The sequence below is a fragment of the Panthera onca genome, chromosome B4 (genome assembly GCF_046562875.1).
Source record: "Panthera onca isolate mPanOnc1 chromosome B4, mPanOnc1 haplotype 2, whole genome shotgun sequence".
Classification (NCBI taxonomy): Eukaryota; Metazoa; Chordata; class Mammalia; order Carnivora; family Felidae; genus Panthera; species Panthera onca.
This window is the reverse complement of record NC_138345.1, coordinates 61,394,590-61,422,452: the sequence shown is the minus strand read 5'-3', so window position 1 is coordinate 61,422,452 and position 27,863 is coordinate 61,394,590. Positions and strand designations below refer to the sequence as shown.

At 39.5% G+C, this 27,863-nt stretch overlaps 1 long non-coding RNA gene across 1 annotated transcript in view; it reads left to right on the top strand.

The window, feature by feature from the left end:
• The first annotated feature begins 8,111 nt into the window (after positions 1-8,111).
• Positions 8,112-27,863, top strand: part of LOC132694568 (uncharacterized) — a 53,191-nt gene continuing 33,439 nt past the window's right edge. The window contains exon 1 of the long non-coding RNA XR_009617378.3: positions 8,112-8,311. This is a non-coding gene — a long non-coding RNA (uncharacterized LOC132694568). The remainder of the gene's footprint in view (positions 8,312-27,863) is intronic.

Here is a 27,863-nt window from a genome sequence, read left to right as displayed (position 1 = left end):
GCATTTTGAGAGAAAATCCAGGAAGCTTTTTTTTTTTAATATAATCTTCTTAGTTGTTTTTCAGCCATTGATATATACTTTGTGCCTGCAAACAGTCTAGGATTGAAGCAGCATCTGGTTTGTTTTCTTTCTGGCCAGGCCAGGGAGAAAAGGGAGCTAGTTGTTCCTGACTTTCTCCATAGACTGCTGCTTCTTTCTCTCTTTCTCTTCCATCTCTCATGACGCGGGTGGGCTTTCACTCCCTTGAGGTGCCTCCAGCCCTCGGACATCACTAAAGAGCTGGGACAAAGGGTGGTCAGGTTCAGACACAAATCTCAAAAGGCAAACAAGGTTAGATTCCTCTTCAGCTGACACTGAAGCCTAAATCCCTGTTCAGACAGGCACACTAGCCCACCTGCTCCAAAAGCAAATCCTGGGCTGCCTAAACCACACCACTCATAATGGAGTGTCAGGGAGCATAGGAGAAAGTCCTGAGTGACCCAGAAGTGTGTCTCACTAGTAAGGCAACTTTATCTCTCCAATGTTAATGGTTCTGTTTGCTTGGATACTTAATTCACTTAGGAGCCTTACAAATTGCAAATCTGTAGACTTACAAATTTATAGACTTAGAATCTGGACTCTCAGGGTTGTGAGGGAATTCAACAGGTTGTATAGTTGGTCCCTTCCAACACCTGAGTCCCTCTCTGCCACTGCCATGCCTGGGTTTTGTTATTATCTGTGCTTAAACGTTACCAAGGATGGCGAATTTACTGCTTGCCCAAGGTCACCCATTTCATCCTTGAGTAGCTCTTTTAGAAATATCTTCTTTTCATAAACCAGATGTCAGCTAAAGTCAACTTGCCCTTTCATATTTAAATGAAACTGTTTTGAATTCTCATGCCTTATGAGGTAAGCCATTCAGCAACTCTTTCAAACTCTTCGTTAATCTTTGACATGTGGGCAGGAGGTTGTTTATAACTGTCCAGGCCACCTCTGGCTGAGGCTTAATCGCTCCATGTATGGAGCCCTCTCTTTTCTATGCCTATTCTCTTTTCTACTGTCGCCTCTTCCTCCACACTAAGCAGCGCTCTGTTTTCCTGTTGGGACATTCCACGTGAGCCTGTCTCAAACACAAGGCTGTGCAAGTGTCTGTGACATACTTTTACAGGACAATTCAGACAACTGCTGGAGTCAACAGTGCAGTGACCAATCTGCTTATGACTAAATATTGCACATTTCTAGTCTTCAAAGCCCCTCAGGTACCTCATCACCAGGACCTCATTCCCTGGCCACATTTCCCTGTAGCTTCCACCTCCCACCTTGTACTTGGCCCCCTCTTTTCTTTTAACTCCTCCCCTCTTCTGTCAAATTCTTGGCTTACGTCCCAAATCCTAGTTGACTTCCTCTGTAGAGAAATTTGGTTTTGCCTTTATCTTCTAGACCTTGACCTTGGGATCTCTTGGCCCACATCCAGGGCAGTTTACCAATGTGTTTCCCCAAAGACAGTCTACTCCCTAAAAGCCTTGTGCCAGAGGATACCCTGTCCCCATATGGTTACACAAAGTCCACGTCTGACTCCCTGTCAGCTCTACCCAGTTCATTACAACCTGCCTTCTCTTGGCTGGCTTCTGACTCTGGAGTCATTGCTGTAGACAGAAAGAACACAGGCTTTGGAATCCGACCAGAGTCTGAATCCCAGATCTACTATTCATCAGTCATGTGACATCATTGGCCTAACTTCTGAAGACCATCATTCTCAGCTAAGAAATGGTAATTATACCATCTAAAGAATTTATGTGAAAATTTGATTAGATAATACACAGTGTCTGGCACATAGTAGACCCTCAACAATTTTTATTTATTTGAATTAAAATAAAATAAGATGGAGATCAGCCTTGAACATCTATCTCCCAAGCAAACAGAACCATTGATGCCAAATAAGCAAAACTAAATGCAGCTTCTTTTATAAGTGTACATGAAACTTACCTTAGGTTATTTCTTGTATATGCCACTGATAATCATAACAGAAATTTAAAATGTCCTCCTAAAATGGTATAAGAAAAGCACTTTTAACCAATCCCCTGCCATCTGGAAACCCCCACCATAATAACCAATCACTGTAAAGGTTAAGCAACTTCCTCATTGTCAGTTTATAAGCCATCCTATAACATCATGCCTCTGAACTTCATACCAGTTTTGGGTCTCAAGCACTGCTGACGGTGACCTTTTTTTCTCATTCAGTAAAATATTCATATCAAGTAAAGCTCTCTAAATTTTCTTTTAACCCTTTCTTTCTCCCCCAGCCTCAAAAAGCTTCAGAGTTGGTGCAGATGAACCCTCCCCAGCCTGGTTCGTTCTCTGCTTGTTTTGACCCCTGATCCTTCCCTCCTTGCTATCTTGGCTTTCCTGCCATTTCATCTGGTCCCTGCTTTCATTCCCAGCTTTGGCTTTCATGACTCAGTCACTCCCACTCATATGCAGAAGTGGAAGAAATGTCTCCTTCTGCCTCTCCCTTTGTTTGCCATCATGATTCTGACTTACCTGGAAACAGCTTCAGAGATGATTAAGTTATGGCTCACAGATATAATTGAGCTGTTTCCGAATTTCCAAATGGCATCAGAAGCATTGAGATCACCATGAAGATGCATCGTCTTCTTTGTCAGTGAGGACTGAAGAAACGCTGGCCGTCATATCTCTTTTTTGGAATCTCCTAAGTAAGGACCTCAGTAGCCCTGAAAGAAAAAAAAAAAAAAAAAACCAAGTCAGAGATACCATGATAGCTGTCACAACCCAAACCCCGCGAACACAAAATATTTAAAAATGTTAAATAAGCAAATAAAGTATCTTGCAACATAATCTCTGTTCTGGTGCTAAATAACTTTGTTTTAAATATACAAAACTCCAAACATAAGCCCTTAAGGATAAAATGCTAGTAATGAAATTGATACTAAGTGAAGACGACCATTTTTATGAAATATTTATTGACTTACCACATAGGCTATCTGAACCTCAAAACTAACTCAGCCTCTGCCGTGGTGGGACTTCAGGATGGAGGCTGACAGAGAACGTACCCTCACCCACTCAGCCAGGCAGATGCTCCGGGATGCACATGTCATTCAGATTTGGCTATTCTTGTGGTGTGGGGAAAGAGCTGCATGATTTCACTGGCATTTCCATATCAGAGAGGAATTCTAAGAGAAAGTATCATATTTGAGCTGCTTGAGGGGACTGTTCCATAAGCAATTTCAGGCAAATTATTTATCTCTTTGAGGTGTACACGCTCATTTGCACAAAGAGTATAAAAATGAATGCCACTATTAGTTTGAAAACAGGTCTGGCTATTATAACAAAAGTCAAAATAACCGCGGTTTAAAAGAGGCGGGCTGTTTTCTCTCTCATGATACAGTTTGAACACAATGAGTCCAGAGTTAACAGCATAGCTCCCCAGTTTGGGGCCAGGCTCCTCGGATCCTGTTTTGCATCTTCAACACATAGCTTTCACCTCAGGGCTAAACTGTCTGTTCCCAACTCTTGTCTCCACATCTACATTCCAGCCAGTGAAAAGGAAGGAGAAGGGAAGGGCACAATCTTTCCCTAAATTTAAGGGTATGAACTGTAAGTTGTTTATATCTTTCTGCTCGCATCCCATTGGCTAGCACTTAGTCATGTGGTCACAACAATCTGCACCACAAACTACAAGCCAGAGTCTTCCACCGGGATTCCACGTACCCAGCTAAACTTCAACACCACTCATCATCAGGGAAATACAAATCAAAATCACGATGAGATTCCACATCACACCCATCAGATGGCTAAAATTAACAGAAGAAACAACAGGTGTTGGTGAGGATATGGAGAAATGGGAACCCTCTTGTGCTGCTGGTGGAAATGCAAAGTGGTGCAGCCACTCTGGAGAACAGCATGAAGGTTCCTCAAAAAACTAAAAATAGAACTACTTTATGATGTAGCAATTGCCCTATTAGGTATTTACCCAAAGGATACAAAAATACAGATTCAAAGGGGTCACGTGCACCCCAATGTTTCTAGCAGCATTATCAACAACAGCCAAACTATGTAGAGAGTCCAAATGTCCATCCACTGATGAATGGATACAGATGTGGTATATGTATATAATGGAGTATTAGTCATCAAAAAGAATGAGATCTTGCCCAATTCATTTGCAACGACCTGGGTGGAGCTAGAGTGCATTATGCTAAGTGAAATAAGTCAACCAGAGAAAGACAAATACCACATACTTCTGCTTATATGTGGAATTTAAGAAAAAAACAGGTGATCATATGAGTGAGCAGGTTGGGAAGAGAGGGAAACAAACCACAAGGGACTCTTAATGATTGAGAACTGAGGGCCGATGGAGGGAGGAGGGTGGTAGATGGGCTAGATGAGTGACGGGTACTAAGGAGAGCACTTGTGATTAGCACTAGGTGTTGTAAGTCATGAATCACTGAATTCTATTTCTGAAACCAATAATGCACTGTATGTTAACTAACTAGAATTTAAATTTAAAAAAAAAATCAGGACTTGTCTTGCTAACAAAGGAAAAGAGAATACATACTCCAGGGCAGCTAGCAACTATCCTCAAAACAATATAGGTAGAATGTTTGACACAAAGTCAATGTTCAATCGATAGTAATGTGTTTTTTTATAATAAGCAAAAATTTAAGTAAGTTGATTTTATTTCATTCTTGATATAGAGACAAAAGAAAAAGGTGTGTGTATCTCCACACAGAGACTCACAATGTGGGTCTGATTAAGAGTGGCTGTGGTTTGGAAATAGAGCGACCGGCGCTGCACTGGCCTTCTGGTCCTGCTGGGTTTTAGGCAGTGAAGGCATCATCTGTGGGCCCAGCCTTGCCCAGTCCCCCAACCAATCCCGATCAGGTGATCACTGGTGAGCAGTCTTTCAGCTCTACATGCACCATTTGGTGTGTGTTGGGGAGTCCAAATTGTAGTCTGCCCATAATGCCCAATTCATTTCTTCAATTCATGAATCTGGCCTTCTGGTGAATTTTTTCCCCTTGTCCACTGGTGCAAACATACCTCATGAGCAAGCCTACCCAAAACATTATACAGGGGGACATTACTCACATCCTTTGTATACACTGCCATGCTGCTATCATTACCTTTCATGCAAGGAGTCTTTTTTCCTCAAGTTCCAAGAAAGAAAAGAGAAATAAAAAGAAAAAAAGAAAAAGAAAAAGAAAAAGAAAATAAGGAAAGGGAAGGGAAGGGAAGGGAAGGGAAGGGAAGGGAAGGGAAGGAAAGGAAAGGAAAGGGAAGGAAAGGAAAGGGAAGGAAAGGAAAAGAAAGGGAAAAGACAATCAGAAGCCAAGACAGTAGGAAACCATGCCAAAGAGTTATATATCCAGAATAGAAACCATAACACTAAGCACAAACTTCAGTGTGGGACTCTGCAGTAGTGGGTGGTCACGTGGCAGTGTTCCATAAACTCCAGATCACAATACAGGATGACATAAGACATGTCCTACCATATTGGGAGGGAGAATTGATGGTGGTGGGGGGAGAGAGGGTGACTCATGCCATCATTCCTCACTCGAACGATTCTTACAGTCAGCAGGACATCCAAGAAGGACATACCCCGAGTGAAAATTACTTGACCATTTGGCAAAGTACTAAGTACTAAGATAGTATTTCACCAACAACTAGAAAAATTTCAAGTTAAACCATGGAAAAGTCACTCTGTGGGTGTGGAAAGGAATAATATTTTAAGATAGGCTCTGGGGCTTTTTCTGTCAAAAATGAAATAGCCTGACCAATCAGAACAGGACTCAATAAAGGGAGAAATTTCACATGAACTCTTCAACTAATGATAAAATAAGAATAGAACTCAATGTGAGAGCTTCAATGGATCTAAGAGGCCACCCGAACTCACTGTTCTATAGTTCAGAAAGTTACAGATTTGCTTAGCCCATATGTGGCAGAGCCACAATGAAAACCTGAGCACTGGAGGCTCCTGGTCCAGTGAGCCTTGGCAGGAACTTTCTGACATCAGAGGACTCTTTTATTCTAAAAAGAAAATATTTCTTGTGGGAAATCAGTACTATGTTCTTAAACTGATTTTATCAAAAAAAGGACGAGACTGGAGATGGCGAAACAAATCCTAAGTGTATAAACAATGTCATCCAACTGTTGTATAATGACTACATTCCAGAGGGGTTTTCAGAGTGACAAATGACTTCAAACAAACATTTGGTTCTGGCGGCACCTTTTGTAAGTGGCTTTAGAGGAACTGTGGAATGCAGAAGAATGCAGAAGAGAGTGGTGATCTAACCAGACTGGGAATGAGGAAAATCCTATGTCAAGTGACTGGAACAGAGAATAAAGTAATGTTTATGAAATCCCCCTTTCTATCTGAGTGAGACAACAGGGACTGCCTAGACCCAGCAGATGTTCCATGTAAGTGAAGAGTTGCTCCACGTGACCCAAACCCAATGGCAGGGACCAGACTGCACACGTGGGAGAGCAACAAGCCACCATCCCGCCAGCAAGGAGAGCAGGTAGAAGCTGGCAGGCAATGGGTAGTGTGGGAGGCAGCAGGTTGAGGGGAAAGGGCACTGCACAAGGGCTCAGAGGACTTGGGTCCCAGTCCTGGCACTTACACTAGTTGTCCTGGTTGTGCCACCGTGGGTAGGTTACTTAACATCTCCGGATGGGCTTCAGTTTCCTACTCCATAAAAGGAGAAGGTTTCATTCCATCTTTGCCGGCTCGAAAATTCTGCTTTCCAGGGTTCACTAGTCAAATGCCTACAGCAATGTTTCCCAACCCCCCAACCTGAGGCAGTTTGGCCCTTCAGGAGACATCTGGCAATGTCACAACTGGTTGTCACACAGTGGGAAGGGGCTACTGCTGTTGGCATTAGGTGGGTGAGGGACAGGGATGCTATTCAACACCTCCAAATACAAGGAAAGCTCCCCACAACAAAGAATCACACAGCCCAAAATGTCAATAATGCCAAGGCTGAAAAACACTAACTGAAAGGACAATAGACAAACCCATTTCAGCCAATTATTGTCATGTTGCCAGATCTGTTGAAGAGAATCTGAAAATGTGGATTTTTTTGTAAAATATCCCCAATTGAAGAGAGAGCAACATTTTTTTTAATACATAGAAAACACTCTGGGAGCCAAATAAAATGGGGCTTTAGGACAAATTCTGTCTGCAAGCTGTCAATTTCTGAAATCTAATTAGCCACATACTGTCCAAGTAATTAGTGTCATTTAACTGAAAGCGTGGATTTGTTCATCTGTGTCTAGTTATCTGAGCTAAAGTGAAGCAGGTCACGGTTAATCCGTGTGCGTGCTCATACACACGTCTGTGTGATATAGTGGAAAAAACACTACATGAAGTGTTCAGAGACATACCCACTTACCATGTGGGTAACTTTAGGGTCAGAATCATTAAATTCTCTGAACAACAGGGTCTCCACTTTCATGGAGGGTATCAATATTCTTTCTGTCTACTTCTCCAGGTTGTCACAGGATAATAGTATCATGGAGCTGAGGGGTGCCTAGGTGGTGCAGTCAGCAAAGCCTCAGGCTCTTGATTTCGGCTCAGGTCATGACCTCATGGGTTCATGAGACCGAGCCCTACGGAGGGTTTGGTGTTACCATCATGGAGCCTGCTTGGGATTCTCTCTTGCTCTCACCCTCTCGCTCTACCCCTCACCTCACAAAAATAATAAATACTTAAAACAATAAAATAAAAATACATATCTTGGAGCTGGAAGGATCTTCAGAAATCACTTCATACACAGTTATGCCCAGAGAAGTGATCCCATGACGTTGCCCTTGAACTCAGTCAATGGCAGGCCCGGGGCTTGGAAGCAGGTGTCCTGACTCCCTATCTTTAGTTCTGTGAGGGTGAGAGGAAGGGAGGTGGTGTGGGTGAGAGTGCCAGATGTACACTCTTCCAGATGTGGTCTGCCACCATTTGATCTTTCAGTTGTGCCTGAGCAGCACCAGATGGGACCCGAGGAGGAAATGAGAGGGACGGGAAAGCTCTCTGGAGCCTGTAAATGGCTCCCCTGTCTCCCAAACGGAAGGTTGGTGTTTGCGTTCGTTTTTCTCCAACGTACACCAGCAGGCAGGTCTCTGGTCAGCAGCAATGCAAGTGCCTGATATTGAGCAAAAGGAGGCCTGAGCCAGAGCGTGTGACTGGCTCAGCACGGACACTTTACCCTGCTCAGAAAAACTATGCAAGAGCACCTCCGCACCATCAGTGGGCTGCTGAGAGGAACAGTGCGGTCACGGCGCCACAGGGGCCCACGGCGTTCATGGGAGCTAGAGGCCTCAGGTGACTCTCCAAGGCTAACCATGGTGTATAGACAGAACCCTTCCCCCACCTGCCTCCTCGGAGCACCTCCAGTGCTTTCCTGTCCGCGACTTTGTTCCATTACTGCCTCCTGTTGGGGATGAGCCCCGTTCCTGTGCTTACCTAAGGGCCTGGGGTCGGCGGCTCACAACCGGGCCAGGGGCTGCCTCCGAGGCTTTGCCGAAGCGCAGCGTGCGCATGTCTGTTCTGCAGCCGGCTTTCCCGTGGGGCGGAGTTTCAGCTCCCACCCCGGCTGCCCTGAGCAGGTCAAGCAACTGCTCTCTTGAGTTCTCAGAGTCGCTTCCGTCTTCTCTTAGCCTGCTCGCTGGCTGCGGTCGCACGGAGAGGCCCGGGTGTTGGCATCAACATTTAGAGCTTCTGTCTTTTTTCTTTAGTGCTAACCCGTCTCCCAAGCCCATGGTGAACATCACCACGGGCTGTCCTGTCCGTGGAGCGGGTGAGACGGAACTTGCTGATGCTGCAGCCGCTGCCGTGCCATGCGCTCGGCTGCTCCAGCAGGTTTCACATTTTTTAGTGTAATGACAGAGTTTTCAGTTACTTACAGGATGTAATTATAAATACATATTTGCAATAGAACCAGCCTGATGTGCTTATTTTTCCATTAATAGCACACTGCACTTTTTGGAATGTGTGTACCACCCTTTCCTTAAAGCTCAGCTAAATCCTTAACCTCCCCCTCTTAGGCCTTCCAGCCAATGTCTTTCTTATGTCTGTACCACTGACTGGGGACTGGAGACTCTCTATGTCTCATCCGTTTATGTGGGATTGAAGGAAGAGTCACCTACTGTGTGTTCTACCCAATATAAAGAGTGTTAACCTTGGAAAACAAGCAACACTTCTTAGATCCTCTTTATCTCCATCATGTGAGCTAGTGCTGTAGTTACTAGACTCCCAAGAAGATTTAGAGTCCACAGAGACTTTGAGGGCCAGGGACCTAATAAAATAGCATCTTGCTTCCATGTGAGAGTGATAAGTATTTTGAAGAATCAGACATGGGAGTAGCAGAGATAAAGGCCAGTGACTAAAATGAAGTTGGAAGACACAGCTCAGGGTGAGATCCAGCTGAATGTCAAGGTGTCAAATAAGTGGCAGTAGTGGTGGTCTGGCCAGGCCTCTCACTGGTGAGGCAGAACAGTGGAGACAAGTTCTCAGGTAGACGCTCATCTCCAAAGAGAAGAAGGACAGGGTTATTAGTCACCACTAGATTTACCTCAAATTTACCAATTTGCAAACCAGTGTAGCTGCCTTGAGCCACGTCACTAAAGGGGCAAAGTTACACTTTGGAAGTTACACTTGTAAGCTCCCTCCCTATGGAAGGCTGCATGAGACGTGGGGGAGGCTCGTTCTCCCTTAAAATTTATTTTTATTTCTTTTTAATTTATTTTTAATGTTTATTTTTGAGAGAGAGGGGGAGAGCACGAGTGGAGGAAGAGCGGGGGAGGGGGGGGGGGACAGAGGATCTTCGTGGGCTCTGTGGTGACAGCACAGAGCCCGATGTGGGGCTCACACTCACCAACCATGAAATCACGACCTGAGCTGAGGTCAGACGCTTGACCGACTGAGCCACCCAAGTTCCCCAACAGTTTATTTCTTTTTTTTTGTATTTCTTTTTTATTTTTTTAATGTTTATTTATTTTTGGGAGAGAGAGGATGAGCCAAGGAGGGGCAGAGAGAGAGGGAGACACAGAATCTGAAGCAGGCTCCAGGCTCTGAGCCACAGAGTTGACTCTCAGCACAAAGTCCAACGCAGGGCTTGAACTCACGGACTGAACTGGGAGATCATGACCTGAGCTGAAGTCGGACGCTTAACCGACTGAGCCACCCACGTGCCCCCCGACAGTTTATTTTAAATGATGGCAACATCCAAGCTATTTTTTCCAATATCTTTACCAAATTTGAACACACGTCCTTGAAACCTCACCCAAATCCCAGCGCAATCTTCTGACATTACCAATTCCTCTTGAAACATGTTTATGTTTCAAGCAAGTGATTTTATAGCATCATAAAATGATCATATTACTAAGGATTCATACACAAACACTTCTTAACTTATTAACTGAACTAATTCATTTCTTCAGTGCCTGCATTAGTATGGCCTATCTGTAATTCACTTGCCTTTGCAGAGACAGGGGAGAACATGATGGGAGAGTGAGAGCGGCTCAGAAGTGAAGCCTGTCCACCCCATGGAGACTGGTAGGAAAGGCAACATCTATAGGAGAGCTTAATTAGGCCAATCCAGGGGATAGATTCAAATCCGTGACCAGAATTTGTGAGGCTAAGGAAGCAGCATTACAAAGTCTGTAGTTTATATTTTTCTCATTTTTTTCTTTCTCTATATAAAAGACTTAAGTTTTTTAAAAGCAGTGTTAAACTGAGGGTTGATGGGGGGTGGGAGGGAGGGGAGGGTGGGTGATGGGTATTGAGGAGGGCACCTTTTGGGATGAGCACTGGGTGTTGTATGGAAACCAATTTGACAATAAATTTCATATATTGAAAAAAAAATAAAACAAAGTATACATATAAAAAAAAAAGCAGTGTTAGTTGCACTGCAAAATTGAGAGGAAGATACAGAGATTTTCCAAATACTCCCTGTCCCCACACATGCATAGCCCGCCTGATTACCAAAATTCCCCACCAGAGTGGTACACTTATTATAATTGATGAGCCTATATGGACACATTATAATCACCCAAAGTCCACAATTTACTTTGGGTTTACTCTTTGTATTCCATGGGTTGGGCAAATGTGTAATGGCATTTATCTATTATTAGAGTATCATACTGAGTATTTTTACTGCCTTAAAGATCCTCTGTGCTATTCGTTACTTTCCCCTTCACCTGCTGTCCCCCTCATCACTGATGTTTTCATTGTCTCCATAGTTTTGCTTTTTCCAGAATGTCACATAGTTGTAATCATACAATACAGTATGTAGCCTTTTCAGATTTTCTTTCACTTACTAATATGCATTTAAATTTCCTCCATGTCTTTTCATGGTTTGAGAGCTCATTTCTTCTTAGCAATGAATAATATTCCACTGTCTGGACTTACCACAGTTTATCCATTGACCTACCGAAGGGCATCTTGTTTGCTTCCAAGTTTTAACAATTATGAATAAAGTTGCTATAAACGTCCACGTGCAGGTTTCCTGTGTGGACATGAGTTTTTGACTCCAATGGATAAATACCAAGGGGCACAGTTGCTTGACTGTATGGTAAGGGTATTATGCTCAGCTTTGCAGAAACCACTAAATCGTCTTCCAAAGTGGCTGCATCATTTTGCATTCCCACCAGCAATGAGTGTTGTCAGCATTTGATGTCAGTGTTCCAGGTTTTGGCTATTTTAATAGGTGTGCAGTGGTATCTCATCATTGTTTTAATATGCATTCTCTGATAACACAGGGTAGGGCATCTTCTCATTTGCTTATTTGCCATCTATATATCTTCCTTGGTGATGTGTCTGTTAAGGCCTTTAGATCATGTCCTAACTGGGTTGTTTGTTTTCTTATTGTTGAGTTTTAAGTATTCTTTATATATTTGCATAATGGTCCTTTAGCCAGTGTATCCTTTGCAAATATTTTCTTCCAGTCTGTGATTTGCCTTCTCATTGTCTTAACATTGTCTTTCAAAGAGCAGAAGTTTTAATTTTAATGAATTCCAGCTTACCAACTATTTATGTCATGGATCATGCCTTTGGTGTTGTACCTTAAAAGGCCATCACCAAATCCAAGTTCATCTAGTTTTTTCTCCTATGGTATCTTCAAGGAGTTTTATAGTTTTGGATTTTTACATTTAGGTCTGTAATCCATTTTAATTTTTGTAAAGGGGGAATATCTGTGTCTAGATTCATTTTTTTTTTTTTGTCTGTAGATGTCCTTTTCTGTCCAAAGACTCTTTTTTTCAATTTTATTGCATTTGCTCCTTTGTCAAACATCGGTTGACTACATTTATGAGGGTCTACTTCTGGGGCTTTTTTTCTGTTCCATTGATGCATTTGTCTATTCTTTTTTTTTTTTTTTTTTTTTTTGTAAGATTTTATTTTTAAGTAGTCTCTACACCCAACATTGGGCTTGAAACCATAACCCCAAGGTCAAGATTTGCATGCTCCTCTAACCGAGCCAGCCAGGCACCCCTCTATTTGTCTATTCTTTTGCCAACATCACACTGTCTTGTTACTGTAGCTTTATAGTGAGTCTTGAAGTTGGTAATGTCAACTCTCCATCTTTGTTTTCCTCTTTCAATATTGTGTTGGATATTCTGGATCCTTTGCTTCTCCATGTAAACCTTAGAATTAATTTATCCATATCTATAAAATAACTTGCTGAGATTTTGATTGGGATAGCATTGAATCTATAGATGAAATTGGGATGAACTGACATTTTGACAATATTGAGTCTTCTTTTCCATGACATGAAGAATCTATATTTATTTAGTTCTTCTTTGATTTCATATATCAGAGTTTTATAGTTTTCCTCATATAGATCTTTTACCTCTTTGTTAGATTTATAACTTAAGTATTTCAAGTTGGGGGGGGTGCTAATGTAAATTGTGTTGTATTTTTTTATTTCAAGTTCCACTTGTTCATTACTGGTATATAGTAAAGCAATTTACTTTTGTATATTAAAATTGTATCCTGTGACCTGGTTGTAATTGCTTATTAGTTCCAGAAGTTTTTTTGTTGACTCACATTTTTTCCATAGATGATTTTGTCATCTATGAACAAAGAGAGTTTTATGTATTCCTCTCCAATCCGTATGCCTTTTATTTCCCTTTCTTGTCTTGTTGCATCAGCAAGGACTTCCAGTACAATGTTGAAGGAGTGGTTAAGAGAGGACATCTTGGCCTTGTACCTGACCTTAGTCAGAAAAATTTGGGTTCCTCATTAAGTGTGATGTTAGCTCTAGGTTTATTGTAGATATATCTTTATCAAGTTGAAGGAGTTCTCCTTTGTTCTTAGTTTGCTGAGAGTTCTTATGATGAATGAGTGCTGGATATTATCTAGTGCTTTTTCTGCATCTATTGATATGATTAATGGTGATATCATCAGTGGCATGTGATATAATGATTATATTAATTGATTTTTGAATGTTGAATCAGCCTTGCATACTTGGGATAAATCACACTTGGTCATTGTGTTTCTTTCTAAACTGTTTTGGTTTTAGTTTGCTAATATTTTGTTGAAGATTTTTGCATTTATATTCATGAGATATTGGTCTGTAGTTTTCTTGTAATGTCTTTGTTTGGTTTTGGTATTAGGATAATACTGGCTTCCTAGAATGGATTGGAAAATATTCTTTGTGATTCTATCCTCTTAAAGAGATTGTAGAGAATTGGTAGAATTTCCTTCTTAAATCTTTGGTAGAATTCGCTGTGAACCCATCTGGGCCTGGTGCTTATTGTTTTGGAAGGTTATTAATTATTTGTTTAATTTCTTAACTAGATATTGGCCTGTTTAGATTGTTTATTTCTTCTTGTGTCAGTTTGAGCAAATTGTGTCTTTCAAGGAATTGGACTATTTCATTCATGCTGTCAAAATTGTGGACAAAGAGTTGTTCATAGGTTTCTTTAACATCCACAGGATCTATAGTCACGACCCCTCTTTCATTTGTGATATTAGCAATTTGTGTCCTCTCTTTTTCTTAGTTAGCCTGACTAAAAGCTTACTGTTTTGTTGCTCTTTTCAAATAATCAGCTTTTAACTTTATTGGTGTTCTCTATTTCTTATTTTCATTTTCATTGATTTCTGCTCTAATTCTTATTTCTTTTCTTCTGCTCACTTTGGATTTAACTTGCTCTTCTTTTTCTAGTTTCCTATGCTAGCAACTAAGAGTGTTGATTTTATATCTTTCTTCTTTTTTAATATATGCATTCAATGCTATAAATTTCACTCTAAGCATCACTTTTGTTGCAGCTCATAAATTTTGTTGTGTTTACTGTATAATTCTTAGTGGTTCCAAGAATAAGCTTAGACTTTAAGAAATTTGATGAATTTCGTGAATGAATCCTGGGATGATAACCCCCTGTGAATGAATGAAATTTCCCAAAAAGTAGGTGTTGCTTTCAAGGAGCAAAGCAATAAAGAAAGACACTATATTTGGGAGAGAAAAGTAAAATTGAAATCAAGAAATAAGGTTAGGAACAGGAATGGCTATAGTATACTGCCTGTAAAGACTTAATTTGGGGAATCTTTCTTGGACTATGGAAATAATAAGTGGATGGTCAATTTTTTTTTCCTGTAATACATCACAATTCTTTTTTGTTTCCACTAGAGCTTGAGAACAGCCAGCTACCTGTCTATAACTTTATGAGATGGCAGTAAACAAGGAAATGACACAATAATTAAAAATAGAACTGTCATCAAAATCCAGCAATCTCGTTTGGTATTTATTCAAGGGAATTGGAATCAGGATTTCAAAGAGATACTCTGTACTTCCATGTTCACTGCAACATTACTCCCAATAGGCAAAATATGGAAACTACCTAAATGCCCACCGATAGATGGACGGATAGAGAAAATCTGATATATACATACAAAAGAATATTATCCAGTTTTAAAAGAGGAAGAAAGTCCTAACATTTGTAGCAACATGGCTAGACCCCGAGGACATTGCATTATGTGAAATAAGTCAGACATAGGGAGACAGATAAATACTGTATGATCTCACTTGTACCTAAAACCTAAAATAGTCAAACTCATAGAAACAGAGGGTGCAATGCTGATTGCCAAGGGCTTAGACTAAGGGAATATGGGTAAGTGATAAATAAAGATTGTAAAGTTTAATTTATGTAAAATAAATAAGTTCTAGAGATTTGCTAGTAGATTATTATTATTATAAAGACTTACTATTATTACCATTATTACTATTATTACAAAGTAGGTTAGGGGAAACCTTGGGAGGTGATGGGTATGTCTAAGACTTTGATGGCAGTGATGGTTTCCCGGGTGTATGATTACCCCAAACTCTTTGAGTTGTAAATATTAAATATGTATAACTTTTTACATGTCAGTTATACCTTAACAACAACAAAAGAGAAAAAGATAGAAATGACAGAACTATCAATACAAGTAAGGCCCCTGTTCACCTCTTCTTGACCATCCTTTGACAATGTGGATGTGACACACTGAGGAGGAGAGAGGAGAACTACATATCTCAGGTGAGGCAGCAATCAGGGACGATTCAGAAACAAATATAAACTAAATAGTCTCTTTTCTTTACTAAATATGTCATAGGGAGATGACTCTTAATGGGAAGAAAAAACTGTCTCTTGGGTCATTGGTGGAAAGGCCCTGCTGCCTTCGTAATACAATTAGCTGTTTTCTTTTTGTGTTACAGGAGCCATTCCATTAGAGTTACATTATATTTCTTTATAAACAAATATAGATACTAACCATCAACCAAGTAAGGGATGCTCAGTGGTTCTCTAATCACAGAATATTGTAGAACTACTACCTTTTCCTAAGTTCTGTTTCTATGAATAATTTACAGAGTTGTGCGACATGCAGATAACACAAGGAAATAGGAATTATTGTTTTTACACAGACCATCTTGTTTCTTGCCTGTAAATTGCCTCCAAGTGGCTTTGAAAACAATATTGCTTTACATCGCTTTCAAAGAAGGAGAGCTACCTGAGAGCATTTACATCTCATATTCAACAGAGACTATTTCTGTGCACCTCCATCATGCCATTCAGATGGACTACATCAGTTAGTGTTTCTTCTTAAGGAGAAAATCCACTGGGGTGCAGGAGAGTTTAGAATTTTTGCGATGAAAAGAGGGAGAAATTACAAAAACCAACTGTTTGGAAGAAATCTAGAGCATCCTAAAAGTCACTGTAATTAAAACACAGCAGTTTGTAATTATTCTGAAGAGAAAAAATAGTAAGAAAGGCTCAAAAATACTAATGTGGTTACCCAAGGTCCTACCACATTAATTCGAACTGACTTAGATATGATATCTTCAGATGGGCTGAAAACTGTTTGGAAGGCTTAAAACAAAGAAACTGCATTATAATTAGGTGGAAAAAGCAGTGGGTTTGGAGTCACTGGAGTATGGGGTTGGTTCTGCCATTGACTAACCAACTGACCTTTGGCAATTCGTGGAACTTCTCTGTGACTCAAATTTTGAAGCTGCAAAACAGGATACTACCACTTAACCTTGGGTTTAAAGAATGTGTGTAAAGGTTATTTTCTTTTTTCAAGTGCTGCTCTCCACACCCCTCTTTCTCTTCTTTCCATCCAGTGATAGACAACCTCCTGCCTAACTTCCCCACCAGCCACCTGCTTCACCTTTATTTGTATATTCAAATTCTTCCTTAGCATAATCCTTGAATTTACACTTTTTTTAATATTTTGCAAAGCCAACATTCAATGTCATTTAAAAAACTTAACCCTTGAGTATATGTATGTTCAGTGTTTCTTCAAATTATACATCAAATTAAGAAAAAAATGATTCCTCTCATTATCCCTTTGCTCTTCATTTACCACTTGCATCTCTTTGGCTCCCACCATTAGTTAAAATTAATTCACTGTTCAGGTTCTTGTTATAGGTGAAGCGGTCAAACATAAAGGGGTTTACTGAGGTATTGTTTTGATAAGGTCAGAGTCGTCTCTGTAACAGTGCTCAGGAATAATGATTATAATTCATTATTTAAGTAGAAGTTTTGGTAGAAGTTCTTAAACTTTATTTGTATTGAAATAATCTGAAACATAAGTTAAAAAATGAAAATTTCAGAAGGCTTCTTCAGAAGATTCTGATTTGGAATGTTTAGGTAAAAAACCAGGAATCTGCATTTTTAACAGGTATCCCCGGTGATTCTGATGTGGGAGATTCACAGACCATCCCTCCAGAAATGCTATTAGAGGTTATTTAGGCATTTCCAAGAGTAATCTGGAGTTTTCAATCCTTGTGGCTTAAAAAAGAATATTGTATAAAGAAAAATATTTGCAGAAGGATTTTTTTATATTAAAAAATGTGATGACGTATGTCATCAGAGCACAAACTGGAGTTTGGATGGTAGTTTGTTCATTTAATACCTGTGTGTCTTAAAAAAGGTCATTAGTTTTATTTTCCTACTGTGTAGCATAATAACACCATTAGTTGCTCCAAGCAGGTATCATAGGGATAAAATGCATGTAAAATAAAAACACCTTAGTCATGAAAAGTACGATAGAAACATTAATAGTTCTCTTTAGTATTGATAATTTTTTTTAAATTTTTTTTAACGTTTATTTATTTTTGAGACAGAGAGAGACAGAGCATGAACGGGGGAGGGTCAGAGAGAGGGAGACACAGAATCTGAAACAGTCTCCAGGCTCTGAGCTGTCAGCACAGAGCCCGTCGTGGGGCTCGAACTCACGGACCGCGAGATCATGACCTGAGCCGAAGTCGGCCGCTTAACCGACTGAGCCACCCAGGCGCCCCTAGTATTGATAATTTCAAGGGCTAGATTATTCAACTAAATGAAGAAAAGCTAAGCCCAGATTTTCCATTAATTAATGTTTTCACCCACATAAAGTATGAAGGGTATGTTTGTCAGCACCCAGCAACAAACCAAGGCTAGACATAGGCTGAGGTGCAACCATGAAACATCTATGTGATTAAATAGCAGTTTTCTGGCATTAACAGCAATTCAATAGAATCTGTGCTTTAGTACAAAGAATTGCTAATACAATGTATAAATAAACTTTAAATGGCATTTTTTTTCTTATTGCACTAATTCATTTCAGACAAGTTCAACCCATCCTTCAAAAGAAAGAAAAGGAAAGTTACCAGTTACAGACTAGCTGCAAATGAATTATGCGATTTTCCCGTTATCTGGGAGCCATTTTTTATTCTGCGTAAGATAGTGTCAGGTAGATCACAAGTACACTGATTACCAATTTATTTATAATCCAGGGTCTGGATTTTGGAATGTAGTGAAAGATCAACTGAAGAATGTGGTGGTTTGTATCTTTCTATCTCTGCCTGTACCCCTTCAAATATATATATATATATACGCACATATATTTATAACATTCATACAGAGCAAATGCATGACAATATATGACATACACCCAATGTATGTGTGTGTGTGTATGCACGCCACTTTCAGATTAATACACTTTTTTTGGCAAGAGAAAAAGTGTTTAGTAAAATTTTCCAACTTTGAACAGTTAAACGTAACCCTGGCATGTGCTTTCATAGCAAAGATTTGTATCCTCATCATGTTTGTATTCTGGGTATCTTGTGTAGTGCCTACAAACATGAGACACTGGAAAATACTAATCGTTGAAGTTGATCTGATCTCTGGAACAAGACCCAGGTCGATCTTAGTTAGATTCTCAAGGAAGTATTAATGTAAACAGGTTACAAGACAAAGCACGTTAAGACAGAGCAGGTTAGGGGCGCCTGGGTGGCTCAGTCCGTTAAGCGTCCGACATCGGCTCAGGTCATGATCTTGCGGTTTGTGAGTTCGAGCCCTGCGTCGGGCTCTGTGCTGACAGCCCGGAGCCTGCAGCCTGATTCAGATTCTGTGTCTCCCTCTCTCTCTGCCCCTTCCCTGCTCATACTCTGCCTCTCTGTGTCTCTCAAAAATAAATAAATGGAAAAAAAAAAAAAAGACCAGGTTATACTGCAATAACAGAAAACTCCCAGATCTCAGTGACTTATACACAAAAAAAGGTTTAGTTCTCATTCAATTAAAATCAGTTGTGGATGTAGGCAACCCTCCAAGCCAACTGTCCTTCATGCGTCAGCTACGTGTTGTAGATCCACAGTCTCAATACAGGTCTCTTCCCCTGCCCCCCAGCATGGGAAGAGAGCTTGGGACTGGCATCAAGAGTTAGATGTGTTTGGCATGGATGTGACACATATCACTTCTGTGAAGCCGATGATGAAGACTATTAGATGGTGGCGCTGCTCCACTTTACTCTCATGGTTTAGGGAAATATAGTCCACTCTGTGTCCCGGAAACAGAAGAGAACTGGATACAATAAGACCAGAAGTCTCTATGATACAGTTTAAATGGTTTCCAAGGAAACACATAACAAGCAATAAGCTTCTTTGAAGAGGGGGAGAAATATAAAGAAAAATAAATTGATGAAGAAACTACTTAATCGTAAAAAAATAACAGATCTTAGGTGATGATTATGAAGGAAAATTCCAGCTTGAATACATTTTTAATCTAACTAAAGCTAACTTTAAAAGTCAATGTGAGTATATTTTAAAACAACATGTATCTAATATTTTAAAGCAGTCTTTTGTTTGTCAATTTATATCTAAATAAAAAATACAAATAATAATAGAACTGGGAAGATAGGAAACCCAATAGTAAGCTGATTAAATTCTGTTCTGAGGTAAGTTTTCATTCTGGCATGAAATATATGGTCTACAATCACTGGGACTTTGATTAAAGCCATTTTCCCTTCCTTTGATTATATATGTTTTTTCCTTGAGGAATTCTAGGAAAAATGTTCTAACATAATGTAATTATGATTTAAATTCATGCTAGGCCAAAGCTGGAAGTATTGTGCCAGTATAGTTTCTGGTCATCACAGAACTTTTATAAAATGGTTGCCAGAATTGAGTTGACTCTCTCAGAGTTGTTTAGAATAGCTTTTCTCTGGGACTTTTTCAATACCAGATCCCTCATGGATTAAAAACTGGACCGATCCCAAGCCTGACACAAAGAATTTAGAACTAAATTATTAACATAACTTATGATAGTTTCCTCCTCAGTCACAGAGGTGTGATTAAACTTACTGGTTCAGCCATTAGAGTTGGCTAGCGATCCTTGAAGAAGAAATTGCATGAATTTATAAGAAATGGAAGCCAAGCTTAATTTTAACTTTTGTGTGAAAGCATCTTCAATATTATAATTAATCTTCTTGTATGAATGTAATTTAGGATAGTTTGAAATACCATGTGCTATGGGAAAGCTCAAATGCAGTACTTTCTGTATGTGCTGGACTAGGTCAAGTCTGAATTCCCCTCCAGACCTAGAATTTGATGTGTAGACAGAGCGTGCAATTTTGCAATCTGCCAAGCCAGAAGAGGATTTAATATTACATTCAAAACTGTACTCAAGTTGTCAAAAAATGTTCAATAAAATAACATTGCAAATCATACTCAAACTAGCTGGCAAAGGTAGCATGACAAAATTGAGGAATAAAGCATATGGGACTTAGTGTTATTTACATGTTTTCAGGGCTTACGCTCTGGGTGGCTCGCTATTTACAAGACAGAAGTTTCCACCCTTACCCTCTGCTTTAGGTTTGAGACAAGGCCAAGTCCTCCTTCTGACTTCATTTGACTGTGGTCTAGTTCAGATTAGTGTTTGTCACCACTCTTCACAGCAGACAGGAATGCAGCAGACTGGGGGAAGAGGAGAAGGGTGGGGGAGGAGAAGGGGAGGAGGAGGGGAGGAAAATGAAGAGATCGAGGGACTAACTCTGTTCAAGGGAAACACCTGAGACAATCACAACAATGACATATGGAGGCTGCATGGCAGTCAGATGTTCACAGTTTAATTTTAGAGAACAGTTGAAGAGCATTCTAGAATTCTCAAAATATTTGCTACCACCAGAAGAAAAAGTCATTAAGTAAAGTGTTATTATGCTCCCTCTCTGAAGATGTTTCTCAGAATTCTAAGCTTCTTAGAAGCTAAAGGGACATCTGGCTGAAAGATGACAGATCATAAATACTTTTCCAATAAATTAAGCTATGGTTTAACAGAAAAGAAAAACTATCAGTCAGAACAAATGAATCAACATAACATAAGTTTTCTAAAAGTTAAAAAATGACATTCCATCAATATGAAAAATATTAACAAAAAATAATGAGAAATTTTAAAGATCATGGAAACAGCACTTTTTTTTTTCTTTATGAATACAGAACAAACTCTTAATTACAAGTCAGACATTGGTTTAATGGCTTTACATGTATTAGCCTTCTAACAACCTTAGGGAGTTCTATTGTCTTTCTAAAAGTGAGAAAGCTGAGGCATGGTAAGGTTATATATTAAGCAGATAGATGATGAATGTGAAACTTGAACCCAGACAGCCTGGCTCTATCCTGCATAAACTGTGATAAATTATAAAAGGGAAGAACACAAATCTTCTCTCTGTTAAGTTTTGCAATGGGGACAATATCGAATATTTCCAAATTCTTAATACGTGATGTAGTTTCTGATGTTAATATCACTGGTGGGTTGTATCAGTTTCAATTAATAGGTAAAATTCAAGGAAAGGAGCTAGTGGTTCTTGGCTCTGTGTTGTGCTCTATGACTAAGATTTAGAACAGAATTAGATTATGTTGATTCAGTCATTTCTATTTTCTATGCTTAAATGTAAGGTTATAATGCTCATCATGCTATTATGTTATTGATTTGGACAGAGATTTGAGAATTGATTAGAATTAGGGAGAAGATGAGTTTTTTGGAAGAACCTTTATCGTTACATTTATATTAGCTAAGCTTGTAGCTGGTTGATTTCCTTATATTCCAGCCAGGCTTTCTTGTCATTTAGCTAATATAACTATAGGCTAAATCCCAGTATTAAGTGGTATTGATTTACTTGAGTTGTGGAACATAAATCTCTTCCCACCAGGTAAACAATAGCAATCAAAGGGAATTTGGCTTAGAAGGGAAATGATTTTCCCACCACTTTGCCCCATCAGCATAAACCCTGACTCTCCAAGAAGCCACAGGCTTTGGTAGAGGCTTTGGTGATACACCACTCAGCATAATCAGGTTGCCAAGAGACTGTGCCTAAAGTTTGTACTGAGAAAGATCATCAGCATCCTTTAAAGGGAGATATATTACAAAAGTGAATCCAAACAGATTTGAGTGGCTAGGTTAAATGAAATAGGCGAATGTAGCTGGCAAAAGAAAGTATCTTCCCTTCTGAAAAGCATGGCTTTGGCATCAGGCAGTCCTGGGTTGGAACCTAGCTTCACACTTGACAAGCTGTGATCACTGGTGAATTACTGAATGTCTCTCAGCCTTAGTTTCCTCCTCTTCTTTAAAAAACATTAAGTAGTTGTAATATGTCTAGCACAACGCATGACACAAAATAGGAGCTCAATAAATTATTTTTAAGTGAAGAGCTACTTCTCAACAAATTCAATTATTAGAAAAAGAATGTGAATAAAATATTTTTGAAGACTCATAACTAAGACATTATTTTTCATTAACCAAATATCCATTTTGGAAGTCTGAATCCTTATTATTTAATTTCTGAATAATGAATACTTTGAGCTATTCTAAATTAATTGAATAATGAAGTTATTCAATCTGCTTAATTTTTAAAATTAAAGCCATATGGATCCTCATTACTTGCAAAAGCAGGCCAAGACTGATTCTATAGTGGTTCCTCAAATTGACAAGATGAGTGTCTGATTTTTAGGATAATTTTGGCCAAAGATCAGAGAAATCCCTTCTGCTTGTAGTCACTAAACTAGAAATGTTCCTAGCCCCAGGAGTGATACCTTAGTCAGAGGATTATTCAATAAAGTCTCTTTTACCCTTTACTCATGATAAAATTAGATAACATATCAATCACAGTCTTCCCAGCTTTCTGGTGACATACCTTTTCTTAGAGTGTTTCACATGCTTATGTACTGGTGACATGCCTACTCTCAATCTTAAAAAGGATATAAGAAAACAAATTTGTTAAAGATCAGGGAAAAAATAACCTGGTAATTCCTTCTCTGGCAAGGGAATTTCTAGATTTACTCTCTCCAATATGGTAGCTACTAGTTACAGCTGGCTATATAAATTTAAATTTAATTAAAACAAAATAAAATGAAATAATTTCGTTTTCTCCGTCACACTAGCCATATTTCAAGTGTTCAAGAGTCACATACAGCTAGTGGCTACTATCATTACATAAAGCATATATAATATACAGTTTCCATCATCTCCATAATTTCTATCAGGAAGTCTGGCTCAATGATTGACAGTCAAGGTATTCAATTATAATTTTTTTCTCACTGAGCATACTAACATATATTCCTCTTATTTTTCTTATTCCTTAAGAAGTTTGTAAAAATACTTCTAGCACAAAATGTAAGACTGAATACTGTCTTGTGCCTCTACTCTCACTCCTTGTTTTGACTTACTTCATGGGAATGGAATTGCTCCAATGTTGTGGTTCCATGTTCTCGATTTTATAAGGGAATGAAGCATGGCCACCTGACAGTGATCTCTGCTTGGTGAAGAAAAGTTGATTGCCCAAGGGTTACCTGACACATTGCACCTCTCAAGTATTTCTACTGGTCAACAGCATACTCATTAGAATAGCTCTTCAAGAAAGGACAGGCTGAAACTGTTACCTAAGGCAAGCAGTAGGCAGTGAAATGGTTCTTTTCTTTCCTACTGCTCCTATTTGGAATCTCTTGGATTTTGTCATGTCTTATCCCTCATGATACCTATCCCATCTTATTTATGCTTCCTTTCTCATTATTTGTCCATGTTCACCATAATGGTGAGATTGGTGGTGCCACATGGCAAGGAGAAAATAAGCCCTTTTCATGAGGGCTGAGAAGCCTGTCCCTCCTCCCTAGAAGGATAATTAAGGCTGAGAGAATGTTGGTCCTTTGTGCTCCAAGCCAGGGCTATTCTTTCATTATCCTGTACCTGGACCCTGTTTATTCTACACTTTAACTCAGTCAGAAAATGCACAGAATAACTTGAAGCCACATATTCTTTTGCAGTATACATAATTCTATATGAAGATTTATCTTTACCTCAAGGGCTAGGGGTAAAAAAGGGTATCTTTTCTACTTCCACTTCTCCCACCATCACAAATAAAATTCCTAACCAATCTTGAAAGGATTACATAAGAGCTTGTGGATATTTGTACTAATGAATTCTGTTCCACAGTAAACCTTCGAGGAAAGACACTCTGCTTTGCAGAGTAAGTCATAGTAAAGAGAGGCAGGCAGGTCAAACTTGAAGCCATATAGAAGAAAAGAGGGTGAAAAAGGAACCAGCTGGCTCCCAGGTACATACATACCCACTGGAGATTTGCAGGTGTCTTAGCCATTCATTTACCAACTTTCTCCTTGTCTTCAACCCAGTCGTGCTTTTACCATCTGTACTTCATCCTGTTAGTATCTCTGCCGCAATGACACAAACCACCACCGACGACTTTATTCTATCCCTACTACATTGTTTACATTCTTAGCATTCAAAGTGAACTTATGAATGAGTTTTCCCACAGAGACATTAGTTGTTTCAATAAATTTAGGTCTTAGGAGATCATTAGTTGTAATGTGAAGAACTGATTATTTGGGAGCAAGAACGGAAGCAAGGGATCACTTAGGAGACTATTTTAAAAGTCTAGGCAAGAGATAATGAAGGCTTTGGTCAGGGAGGTAGTAGTGAAATGAATGGGAAAAAGTAGATAGATTCAGGCGAAACCTTCGAGGAAAACTGACAGGACTGACTTTGTGGTAGGGAGCGAGGGGGGAGAAAAGAGAGAAAGGGGGAGATGATATTGACATTTGCTGAGATGGGAAATATTACAAAAGATAGAGAAAAGACCTCCGAGTAGCAGAGGAGGGGTGGTGGCGAAGAGCGAAGAGCATTGGGTTTAGTACGTGAAGTACCACATCAAGTGGAAATATTAAGTAGGAAGCTGAAGATAGGGCTCTGGACTTCAGAGAACTGGGCTGGAGACACAAATCTGGTGGTCTTCGGCATACGGGCAATATATAAAAAGCCAGGGAATCAGATGGGATCACATAGAAGGAGAGACTAAAACAAGGAGGGCACTGGCCCTGTTACATTTAAGGTGAAGGTGTATACAACACTGCATTATGGGTTATGCAGAATTTTTAGACTACTTAATATGTGTTAATAGAGAGTATGCATCTCAAATGATAAGGAATAGGGAGAAAACACTTCTGAACACAAAATTCCTTCAGGTGAGGAACTACCAGCATAACAAAGGGTTGTATTAAGTAGGTTACCCTGACATTGACAAAATTTCGTTTATATAAAAGTGAACAAATCTCATTTTTCAACAACTTTAGCTAGCTGGTTATTTATCTGGATTGTCTTGAAAGAACAGGCCAGAGTTTTCTAAAAAGTCTGATCTGATATTTCCACCTAGTTTACTTCATTTTATATAACGGCTACCAACATTTCAGAAACAGTTCTCATTTGATACAAAGTGCAAGAGTTCTTCCCCTGCTTTCTGAGACAAAAAGAAAAGTGCAAGAGAAATATGTGTTGCTTAAAAACATATTGGTTTGCCTATAAAATTTGTAACATAGGATGGATTTTAAAGAACAGCTCACTGAGACAAGAACTAAAATTTTACTACCTGAATCATTGTTTAAATTTTTTATAGCTTAAATTAAATATTTACATTTTGGGTTGTTATGGAAAACAGGCAAAAAGAAAGATAAAAATACGTTACAGGGTAGTGCTTTCCCTGGCGTCTAGCAGTTACTAACATTTTACAGAATAGCACCAACGCGAAAGAGCAAAAACTCAAAATTCATTACTTCTGTATCTTGACACAAGAAGTTTTCTACAATCTGTTTCAGTATCTGAGCTCTGTTGAAATTAGTGATTTGTACATTCTGTGGCTTCAGATTTTTCTTTTTAAGTCAGCTCCCAGACTTCTGAGAACCGAATGTTTGCCAGGACTGAGTCAAGTTTTCCTACCTTTTGAATGAGTTTGTTTTTTGATTTCTGTGTATTTCTCAAAAATACAAGACCAGCTCATTTCACAAATGGGAGTTAGGGGTGGATTTTAAAAGCCTATCAGATATTCTTTGGATTCTGTGATCAGGACTCTCACACCACATTGCTCTGGACATTCCCTGACCTATTCCACTCTTAAACACCTTCCTTCTCCTCTCAACCACAACTCCAGTGGGGCCCTCTGAATCTTTTACTCTTGATCACAGAACCCTGCGCAATCTCTTCTCCAGCCTTTCTTCCTCATTTCGTTTTGTAACCGAAACCTGATGGACCATGACCAGTGAGGCTAACACTTACCTTACCGCCCACTCAACAGAAAGCTGTTTCTTACTCTTAGGGCCAGGCACGTCTTAGAACCGTAAGAAATTATTCCGCACATCATTTTCCAGATGTTCTTCCCTCCGCCCACCCTTAGAAGAGCTTCTAAATTTGGGTAGCACATCTCTATTAATTGAGTAGCATTCTAGTAGCTATGATATAGTGATTTAGTCATTTCAGTAGCATTTGGAAGTACAGAATTCACCTTAGAGTGTTTAGAAGTTTTGTTGATTCATTGAAGGCTGGTTACTGTTTTATGAGAGGTAACTTTCCTACCAAACCTTCATTTAGAAATACAGTAGTTAGAGGTGGCTGGGTGGCTCAGTTGGTTAAGCGTCCAACTTCAGCTCAGGTCATGATCTCAAAGTTCACGGGTTTGAGCCCTGCATGGGGCTCTGTGCTGAAGGCTCAGAGCCTGGAGCCTGCTTTGGATTCTGTGTCTCTCTCTCTGTCTCTCTCTCTGCCTCTCCCCTACTCAAAAATGAATAAAAACATTTAAAAAATGGAAATACAGTAATCATAGCCAGTCCTTTAAATTAGTAGTCAGACTCCACTATCTCAGAATTAGTAGATTTATTATATTACAAGTGCAATGATTGATTGCTTGATTGATTCAATTATTTATGAACTCAGAATTATATACGAAGTTCACACCATAGGCTAGGCACTATGGAATGCCTTCAAGACACAATAAATGAAACAGATATGTGTTCTCCCTTACGGAGGAGAGATTATACAACAAAAACTAAGAACACAGATTAATTAAAAATGACAATTAACACAAAATATTTGTTTCTATAAATACTCCATACGAAAGTCCAGTATGTAACATGCAGGGATGGGGGAGGTACAATTTAAAGGGAATGAACTTGGGGCACTGGGGTGGTTCAGTTAGTTAAGCGTCCGACTTTGACTCAGGTCATGATCTTGAGGTTCATGGGTTCGAGTCCTGTGTCGGGCTCTGTGCTGGAAGCTCAGAGCCTGGAGGCTGCTTTGGATTCTGTGTGTGTGTGTGTCTCTCTCTGCCCTTCCCTTGGTCATGCTCTCTCTCTCAAAAATAAATAAACATTAAAAAAAATTAAAAAAAAAATAAAGGTCATCAACTTGTTGAGAATGGATGCTTCTGAGAAAAGGAAAACAGAAAACTAGAGAAGAGCAAGGGAAATTTTACCAGCACTTTTCCTTCTATTTATAGAGCAATGATTGATGCCCAAGTAGCCCCTGCATTGTGGCAGATGAGGTGTATGAAAATGTGTTTAGTTTTCAATTAAATAAAAGGAACGGTTTTAGTTTTGCCGGGCTTAAACAAATTCTGGCTGTCCCAGCTGGCAGTGCTCATATAGTTTCTGCCCACTTAATGTGATGCTGGTGGTGATGCTACAAGTAAGTGGCCCATGGACTCAGAACACGTTGGCTTTCTGCTTCTTGTTAGCAGAGTCTTTGGAGACACAGTAGAGTTGTTTGCTGGTATGTAAACAGAAGACTAGGAGCTAAATGCTTTGATC